General features: G+C 40.3%; 1 pseudogene; it reads left to right on the top strand.

Moving 5' to 3' along the window:
- Positions 1-4,778: 4,778 nt before the first annotated feature.
- Positions 4,779-8,621, top strand: LOC105004667 (annotated as a pseudogene).
- The last annotated feature ends 1,662 nt before the right edge of the window (positions 8,622-10,283 follow it).

Raw genomic sequence — 10,283 nt, 5'->3', positions numbered from 1 at the left:
AGAGTGAAAAAGTTGACTTAAAGCTCAACATTCAGAAAACAAAGATCATGGCACCTGGTCCCATCACTTCATGGGAAATAGATGAGGAAACAGTGGAAACAGTGTCAGACTTTATTTTTCTGGGCTCCCAAATCACTGCAGATGGTGACTGCAGCCATGAAATTAAAAGACGCTTACTCCTTGGAAGGAAAGTTCTGACCAACCTAGATAACATATTCAAAAGCAGAGACATTACTTTGCCAACAAAGGTTCATCTAGTCAAGGCTATGGTTTTTCCTGTGGTCATGTATGTATGTGAGAGTTGGACTGTGAAGAAGGCTGAGCACCAAAGAACTGATGCTTTTGAACTGTGGTGTTGGAGAAGACTCTTGAGAGTCCCTTGGACTGCAAGGAGATCCAACCAGTCCATTCTGAAGGAGACCAGCCCTGGGATTTCTTTGGAAGGAATGATGCTAAAGCTGCAACTCCAGTACTTTGGCCACCTCATGTGAAGAGCTGACTCATTGGAAAAGACTCTGATGCTGGGAGGGATTGGGGGCAGGAGGAGAAGGGGACGCCAGAGGATGAGATGGCTGGATGGCATCACTGACTCGATGGACGTGAGTCTCAATGAACTCCGGGAGTTGGTGATGGACAGGGAGGCCTGGAGTGCTGTGATTCATGGTATCGCAAAGAGTTGGACATGACTGAGCGACTGAACTGAACTGAACAGGCCTCCCTGTCCGTCACCAACTCCCGAAGTTCACCCAGACTCACATCCATCGAGTCAGTGTTGCCATCCAGCCATCTCATCCTCTGTCATCCCCTTCTCCTCCTGCCCCCAATCCCTCCCAGCATCAGAGTCTTTTCCAATGAGTCAACTCTTTGCATGAGGTGGCCAAAGTACTGGAGTTTCAGCTTTAGCATCATTCCTTCCAAAGAAAATAGTTTATTCCTTAGCATTATAGTTTGTGTGAGGTGTTATATGGCTGTATGTATATATTCATATTTATATACCAACATATGCATTCTTCCAGCAACTATATATGAGAAATGTATATGTCTTAGTTGTCAAATATAACATTCTTCCAGTATTTCTACAATATTTTTTATAGTCATGTTTGTTGTTGAACATATTTATGCTGTTAGGATTTGCCCTAAACTTACACATCTCTGTCTAGAATATGGGCTTTCTTGGTGTCTCAGATGGTAAAGAACCCACTTACAATGTGGGAGACCCTGGTTGGATCCCTGGGTTGGGAAGATCCCCTGGAGGAGGGCATGGCAGCCTATTGCAATATTCTTTACTGGAGAGTCCCCATGGACAGAAGAGCCTGGCAAATTACAGTCCCTGGGATCACAAAGAGTCAGACACAACTGAGCGACTAAGCACAAACACATCTAGAATATAAACCTGGTTCAGCCCAGAATTGCTTAATAGTTGGTGTAGGAGTGGGAGTGAGGAAGTGTTTCCTATTGGGTCCTGTTATCTTTCAGATGAACTGGGTCGCAGATAGAATTCACTAAGGTAAATCTGTTACATCTATGCTAAATAAGTCAGAATGGCAGAGGTAGGGGAAAAAATGGGGTATATAGAAGAATTTCAACCCATGCACAGACCTTTAATATAGGACAGTTCATCTTTTCCAAATGTAATCTGTGAGTGGTTGCATGAAAATCATTGCAATCATATGTTGAAGGTGTATCTCTGACAACTCCATAGGGAGAGAAGGAAAGAGAGAAGCAAGTCAGAAGCATCTCAGATTGCAGTTCAGCTCCAAGAGCATTATAACATAGCTAGAAGGGAGATCTGGAGCAAAATTTGGGAGTTAAGATAAATTCAAGCTTCCCTGGTGGCTCAGACAGTAAAGAATCTGCCTGCAATGCAGGAGTCCCAGGTTCGATCCCTGGATCAGGAAGACCCCCAAGAGAAGGGAATGGAAACACACTCCAGTATTCTTGCCTGGAGAATTCCATGGACAGAGGAACCTGGTAGGCTACAGTCCAAGAGATCACAAAGAGTCAGACACTACTGAGCAACTAGCATGTTTAAGCCGAACTCTCCCTTTCCACATGGTCCCATCTTATAAACTGCCCAGCCCTGTGGAATCTACTTTGTGAATAAGCTCCTAATTTGCTTTTGTTGCTTCAATTTTCTTGCCAGAAAACTCTCTAGGCAGCAGTTATTAATTTCTTGCATTTCTGTGCCAGCATCCTTAGCACATTTCTGACTTACGCATTGCCCCCTATCAATCTAACCCACAGAAAAACAGCCAGATAAACATTTCAGAATGTAATTATGAATTCTGTTCTTGTCACTCATGTAATAAACCTAGCATGTTCCTTCAAGTTTGTGTAAATATTTATTCTCCATTTACTAGATTAATTTCATTTGGACAGTTAGATATGCAACAGCTTAAATAGAGGACCGATGTTCTGCCAAATTCAAAATTACCAAAGAAAGAATAAAACAATACTCTGTAACTACCAGAATATGTCTGATCAATAGTGGGTCATTCATTCCCATTTATATTATATGTATGTATTTGTTGCTTATGTATGATGGAAAGATTGCAACTGTACATAGTTCTCATCAATAAAAACACAGAACCTTCAAAAAATGACCCATTTATTTCCATTATGCATACCTCATTCTAATAGAATATCACCCTTGATCCCTAAGTATTTTCTTCCGTATGTTTTGCCAGTTCTAAACCCAGAAACCCAAAACAAGTGTTGGGAGTTAAAAAATGAAACAGACTCTTCCCTCAGCTTCAATATCTCAATGCTCCAGTGTTTTCTTTCTTTGTTTCTCTTTCTTTATTTTCTTTCTTCCTTCCTTTCTTTCTTTTTCTTTTCTTTCTTCATCTTCTGTCTGCACCTCCTCATTAGGCTTCAGTTGGAAAAGAACTTACATTATTAAAACATAAAAATAAAAGACAGAGACCACAGACAATGTGTATATTGTGTTTACTGCTTGAAGCCTAACACCTGAAACAGTGCCTAGAACACAGCAACCTTCCTCTGTGTTCAGAGTCCCCAGTGAATGAATGAGCCAAGATGCTGTTCTGCCAGATTCCCTTTTGAGAATTTTTGCCCAAAATTGCGTGAAGAACTCATCACGCAACAGTAGGCATTTCAAATGTAAGGTCATTGTATAGAAGGATTAACAGAGATTGATAATTTCCAGTGATGGTGCAACTCAAAGTAATGTATTAAACAAACAAACAAAAAAGATGGAAAGTTAATTTAGTAGGAAATAAACATGGAATACTGCTGAATTCCATTAACTAACTGACACTGGAAAAGACCCAAGAAGTCTTCCAATGAATCTTTTTGAGTCCTTAACTAATCGAATCACATGTTTGTGGATTCCCATGAGTACCTATTCTGAATTTACCTGCTGCATCTCACTGATAAACAGTCACATACTTAGTGATCAAAATGCTAAATTAACAGTTAGGTCAAAACTTATAGATTGAAAGTGAAAGTCACTCAGTCGTATCTGACACTTTGTGACCCCATGGATTATAGAGTCCATAGAATTCTCCAGGCCAGGATACTGGAGTGGGTAGCCTTTCCCTTTTTCAAGGGATCTTCCGAAGCCAGGGATCGAACCCAGGTCTCCCACGTTGCAGGAGATTCTAATCAGCTGAGCCACAAGGGAAGCAAATTATACTTGTAGATTGGTAGTAAATTATATTAAGTAAGTGTCTCTTTGGGTTTTCCCAGTGGCACTAGTGGTAAAGAATCTGCCTGCAATGCAGGAGACCCAGGTTCAATCCCTGGTTTGGGAAGATCCCCTGGAGAAGGGAATGGCATCCCATTCCAGTATTCTTGCCTGGAGAATCCATGGAGAGAGGAACCTGGTGGGCTACAGTCCATGGGGTCACAAAGAATCGGACATGACTGAAGCGACTAACACTACAATTAAGTGTCTCTTTGAAGTAGAATGGAAGACATAACACTGCTGAAAATACAGGCACATCTGGTTTCATTATGCTTTGCTTTATTGGATTTCACAGGAATTGTGTTTTTTAACAAATTGCATTTTTGTGGCAACCTGTAACTTGCAAGGCTATTGGCGGCATTTTTCCAACATCATTTGCTAGTTTGTGTCTGTGTCACATTTTCATAATCCTCACTTTTCAAACTTTGAAACTGTTATTGTATTTGTTATGTGCCCTGTGATCAGTGATCTTTGACATCATTCTTGTGATTGTTTGGCAGGCAGCCCAAAACATGCCCAAGTAAGATGGCAAACTTAATCCATAAATTTTATGCATGCTCTGACTGCTCCACCAATTTGCTGCTCCTTGCCTCTCACCTGAATCACAACATTATTGAAATTATGCCAATTAACAGCCTTACAAAGACTTCTAAGTGCTGAAGTGAAAGGAAGGCTGACACCCCTTTCACCAAAATCAAAAGTCAGAAATAATTAAGCTTAGTGAGGAAGGCATATTGAAAGCTGAGATGGCTAAAACTAGGCTTTTTGTGCCCATTTTCCAAGTTGTAAACATAAAGGAAGCATCCTTGAAGAAAATTGTAAGAGCTACTCCAGTGAACACAGGAATAGTAAGACAGCAAAACAGCCCTATTGCTGATACAGTTAAGGTTTTAGTGGTCTGGATAGAAGATAAAAGCAGTCAAGATTCTCTTCAGACAAAGCCTAATTCAGAAGAACTTCCTGTTTTTCAGTTTTGTGAAGACCAAGAGAAATGAGGTAGCTGCTGAAAAAAGGTTGAAGCTAGCAGAGGTTAGTTCATGAGGCTTAAGGAAAGATGCCATCTCCATAAATGCAAGGTGAAGCAGCAAGTGTTGATGTAGAAGCCGCAGCAGGTTCTCCAGAAGAGCTAGCTAAAATAATAAATATGGTTAGACTTTGTGGAGTAACAAACAGAGTAGCGATCTTGGTCAACAAAAGAGTCCGAAATGCAGTATTTGGATGTAATCTCAAAAATGAAGAATGATCTCTGTTCGTCTCCAAGGCAAACCATTCAATATCGCGGTAATCCAAGTCTATGCCCTGACCAATAACACTGAAGAAGCTGGAGTTGAAGAGTTCTATGAAGACCTACAAGACCTTCTAGAAGTAAGAGCCAAAAAAGGTGTCCTTTTCATTATAAGGGACTGGAGGGCAAAAGTAGGAATTCAAGAAACACCTGGAGTAACAGGCAAATTTTGCCTTGGAGTACAGAATGAAGCAAGGCAAAGGCTAATAGAGTTCTGCCAAGAGAACACACTGGTCATAGCAAACACCTTCTTCCAACAACACAAGAGAAGACTCTACACATGGACATCACCAGATGGTTGACAACGAAATCAGTTTGATTATATTCTTTGCAGCCAAAGATTGAGAAGCTCTATACAGTCAGCAAAAACAAGACCGGGAGCTGACTGTGGCTCAGATCATGAACTCCTTATTGCCAAATTCAGACTGAAATTGAAGAAAGTGGAGAAAACCACTAGACCATTCAGGTATGACCTAAATCAAATCCCTTAGATTATACAGTGGAAGTGAGAAATAGATTTAAGGGCCTAGATCTGATAGACAGAGTGCCTGATGGTCTATGGGTGGAGGTTCATGATATTGTACAGGAGACAGGAATCAAGACCATCCCCAAGAAAAAGAAATGCAAAAATCAAAATGGCTGTCTGAGGAGGCCTTACAAATAGCTGTGGAAAGAAGAGAAGCAAAAAGCAAAGGAGAAAAGGAAAGATATGCCTATTTGAGTGCAGAGTCCCCAAGAATAGCAAAGAGAGATAAGAAAGCCTTCATCAATGCAAAGAAATAGAGGAAAACAACAGAATGGGAAAGACTAGAGATCTCTTCAAGAAAATTAGAGATACCAAGGGAACATTTCATGCAATGATGGGCTCGATTAAGGATAGAAATGGTAGGGACCTAACAGAAGCAGAAGATATTAAGAAGAGGTGGCAAGAATACACAGAAGAACTGTACAAAAAGGAACTTCATGGCCCAGATAATCATGACGGTGTGATCACTCCCCTAGAGCCAGACATCCTGGAGTGTGAAGTCAAGTGGGCCTTAGAAAGCATCACTACGAACAAAGCTAGTGGAGGTAATGGAATTCCAGTTGAGCTATTTCAAACCCTGAAAGATGATGCTGTGAAAGTGCTGCACTCAATATGCCAGCAAATTTGGAAAACTCAGCAGTGGCCACAGGACTGGAAAAGGTCAGTTTTCATTCCAATCCCAAAGAAAAGCAATGCCAAAGAATGCTCAAACTACTGCACGATTGCACTCATCTCACACGATAGTAAAGTAATGCTCAAAATTCTCCAAGCCAGGCTTCAGCAATACATGAACTGTGAACATCCAGATGTTCAAGCTGGTTTTAGAAAAGGCAGAGGAATCAGAGATCAAATTGCCAACATCTGCTGGATTATCAAAAAGGCAAGAGAGTTCCAGAAAAACATCTATTTCTGCTTTATTGACTATGCCAAAGCCTTTGACTGTGTGGATCACAATAAAATGTGGACAATTCTGAAAGAGATGGGAATACCAGACCTCCTGACCTGCCTCTTGAGAAACCTGTATGCAGGTCAGGAAGCAACAGTTAGAACTGGACATGGAACAACAGACTGGTTCCAAATAGGAAAAGGAGTACGTCAATGCTGTATATTGTCACCCTATTATCTAACTTATATGCTGAGTACATCATGAGAAATGCCGGGCTAGAGGAAGCACAAGCTGGAATCAAGATTGCTGGGAGAAATATCAATAACCTCAGATATGCAGATGACACCACCCTTATGGCAGAAAGTGAAGAAGAACTAAAGAGCCTCTTGATGAAAGTGAAAGAGGAGAGTTAAAAAGTTGGCTTAAAGCTCAACATTCATAAAACTAAGATCATGCCATCTAGTCCCATCACTTCATGGCAAATAGACGGGGAAACAGTGGCTGCCTTAATTTTTCTGGGCTCCAAAATCAATGCAGATGGTGACTGCAGCCATGAAATTAAATATGCTTATTCCCTAGAAGGAAATTTTTGATCAACCTAGACAACATATTTAAAAGCAGAGACATTACTTTGACAACAAAGGTTCATCTAGTCAAGGCTGTGTTTTTTCCAGTGGTCATATATGAATGTGAGAATTGGACTATAAAGAAAGCTGAGCGCTGAAGAATTGATGCTTTTGAACTGTGGTGTTGGAGAAGACTTTTGAGAGTCCCTTGGACTGCAAGGAGATCTAACCAGTCCATCCTAAAGGAGACCCGTCCTGGGTGTTCATTGGAAGGACTGATGTTGAAGCTGAGACTCCAATACTTTGGCCACCTGATGTGAAGAGCTGACTCATTGGAAAAGACCCTGATGCTGGTAAAGATTGAAGGCAGGAGGAGAAGGGGACAACAGAGGATGAGATGTTTGGATGACATTACCAACTCGATGGACATGGGTTTGGGTGAACTCCGGGTTTGGTAATGGACAGGGAGGCCTGGCGTGCTGCGGTTCATGGGCTCTCAAAGAGTCGGACATGACTGAGCAACTGAATTGAACTGAACTAAAGCAACAAATTATAATGTAGACAAAGCAGCCTAGTTTTGGAAGAAGATGCTATTCAGGACTTTCATAGCTAGAGAGGAGAAGTCAGTGCCTGGCTTCAAATCTTTAAAGATCAGATTGGCTCTCTTATTAGGGGCTAATCCACCTGGTGACTTTAAGTTGCAGCTAATGCTCATTTATCATTTAGAAAATCCTAAAGTTCTTAAAAATTATGCTAAATTTACTCTCTCTGCTCCTTAAATAGAAGAACGAAGTCCAGATGAACAAAGTCCAAATGGAAGAACAATGTGCAAAGTCTGTTTACAGCATAATTTAGTGGATATTTAAGACCAATGTTGGCACCTACTGCTCAGGAAAAAAAAAAAGATTCACTTCAAAATATTATTGCTCATAGACAATGTTCTGGTCACCCGAGTTCTGACAGAGATGTACAGCAAGATCAATGTTGTTTTTGTATCTGCTAACACAGCCTCCATTCTACAGCCAAGGAATCACTTCTACTTTCAAGTTTTAAGAAATACATTTTGTGCAGCAATAGTTGCCATAGATAGTGATTCCTCTGTTGGATCTGGGTAAAGTCAATTGAATATCTTGTGGAAATTATTCTAGATGTGATTAAGAACATTTATGATTCATGGGGAAAGGTCAAAATATCAACATTAGCAGGAGTTTGAAAGAAGTTTATTCCACCATCATGGATGACTTTGAGGGGTTAAGGTCTTCAGTGGAGGGAGGAACTACAGATGTGGTGGAACTAGCAGGAGAACTGGAATTAGAAGAGGAAATCATAGAGCTGTGGCTGAGTGGCTGCAATCTCATGATGAAACTTTAATTGTTGAGGAATTGCTTCTTGGGATGAGAAAAGAAAGTGGCTTCTTGAAATGAAATCTTCTCTTGGTGAAGATGCTCTGGAGATTGTTGAAATAACAACAAAGGATTCATTACATCAACTTAGTTGACAAAGCTGTGGCAGGGTTTGAGAGGACTCACTTCAATTTTTAAAGAAATTCTACTGTGCATTTAATGCTATCAAACAGCATTTCATGTTACAGATAATTAATTTGTGAAGGGAAGAGTCAATCAATGCTTCACATTTCACTGTTGTTTTAAGAAATTGCTACTGACACCCCAGTGCTCAGCAACCATGCATCTGACCCATCAACATCCATGAACATGAGGCAAGATCCTCCACGAGCAAAAAAGACTGTGACTTGCTGAAGGCTTAGATGATGGTTAGTATTTTTTAGCAATACAGTATTTTAAAATAAAGTATGTACATTGCTTTTCAGACATAATACTGTTGCTGATTTAATAGACTGTGGTATACTAAAACATCAATTTTAAATGCAATCTGAAACCAAAAATTTCATGGGACTCATTGCAATATTTGTTCAATTGGTGTGATCTGCAACTGAACCTGCAATTTCTCTGAGGTCTGCCTGTTATCACTTCCTTGTAGATGAAATTAAAATTAGCAGTGAGCTGGAAACACATGCTAGTTGAGGCAGCATAATGAAGATAAAGCAATGAGTATAATGGATAAATAATTAGAACAAGATCTTCTGGATTTTCATCTCAGTTCTGATGCTTCCTAACAGTGATGCCCTGGGGAATTCACTTAATCTCCTTAGGTTTGGTTTTTACCAGTGTAAAATAAGGGTAAAAACGACTGTGTCTACCTAACTGAGGCTTTGGGGAGATCAGGGTTGATAATATCTGTGAAACAGCTTTACGAAATGTATAGTTGTCTTTAAATCATCAGTTTTGTTATAATCATTATCATAAAGCACTCTACTGTGTACAGAGCAGAACTTCTGTACCAAAACTGTGTCTTTTGTCTTTTAAGTCAGAATCTAATGTGAGCTTCACCTTTGTATTCAGTGCTAACTGAAGCAGCTTATCCCCGGAGTCTGCAAAGTCAAAGCAGAGCGTAAGGAACTGCAAGTACAGGTCTGAAACCCTACTAAAGATCAGGGAACTACAGAGAGTCTAGTTCAAGGCAAAGCTGCCTCTTGATCACTTTCTCCGGGGAGTAAAAAGAAGAAAAAAGAACAAGGAACAAGAAGGAAAGGCAAAAAGACACAGCCGCCCAGAATGGAAGTCTTGATATAATAATGTCTGAGGCTGGCTCCTTGAGAGTTTAATCACTGCTTTCTTAAGGAGGAGGCAAAAGGAAGCTGTCACCACAGCCTCTGAACAGGAAGGTCAAAAACCTGCCTCAGCCTTTTGTGGCAATTAATCCCATTGCGTTCTCCCTGTCAGAGATACTCTGGGGAGGGTGGGGGCAAGGGCTTTATAGTGAGGGATCTTTCTCACTGCTGTATGTGTAGATTCCAAGTATCTTGTATTTTCACCATTATGTCTCCTCTATTCTACTTCAAAGTATCCATCATAGTGGATAGTGACACTATGGCTAAAGACTACTTATACAAAAAGAGAAGATAAAATAATAGCATCCAACTTCGTAATTACAGATGCAATGTGTTTTGATGCTCAGTTGGCATTCTGAAGCATTTCTGCGGTACCGTCCATGAAGCCTGAATTTAAATACTGTGGCTCATTTGAAATGTGGGGCACATGGTGATTTAAAATCAGAAATGAATTCAATTGCACTAGTGTTTCTTCTTGCAGCAAATATAAGATTAGGAGCAAGGACTTAGCTTGGGAAAAGTAAGAACCTCTTGACCTACCTCAGCCCATAACAAATCAAAACAGAGCTAGTTTTATTTCCTTGTTCACTTTTCATTGATTCTAAGCAAAAGCAAGGATAGA

This window comes from Bison bison, unplaced genomic scaffold, assembly GCF_000754665.1.
Source record: "Bison bison bison isolate TAMUID 2011002044 unplaced genomic scaffold, Bison_UMD1.0 scf7180017864481, whole genome shotgun sequence".
NCBI classification, from domain to species: domain Eukaryota; kingdom Metazoa; phylum Chordata; class Mammalia; order Artiodactyla; family Bovidae; genus Bison; species Bison bison.
Note: the sequence above shows the minus strand (reverse complement) of the source record. Positions and strands in the feature narration are given on the sequence as shown.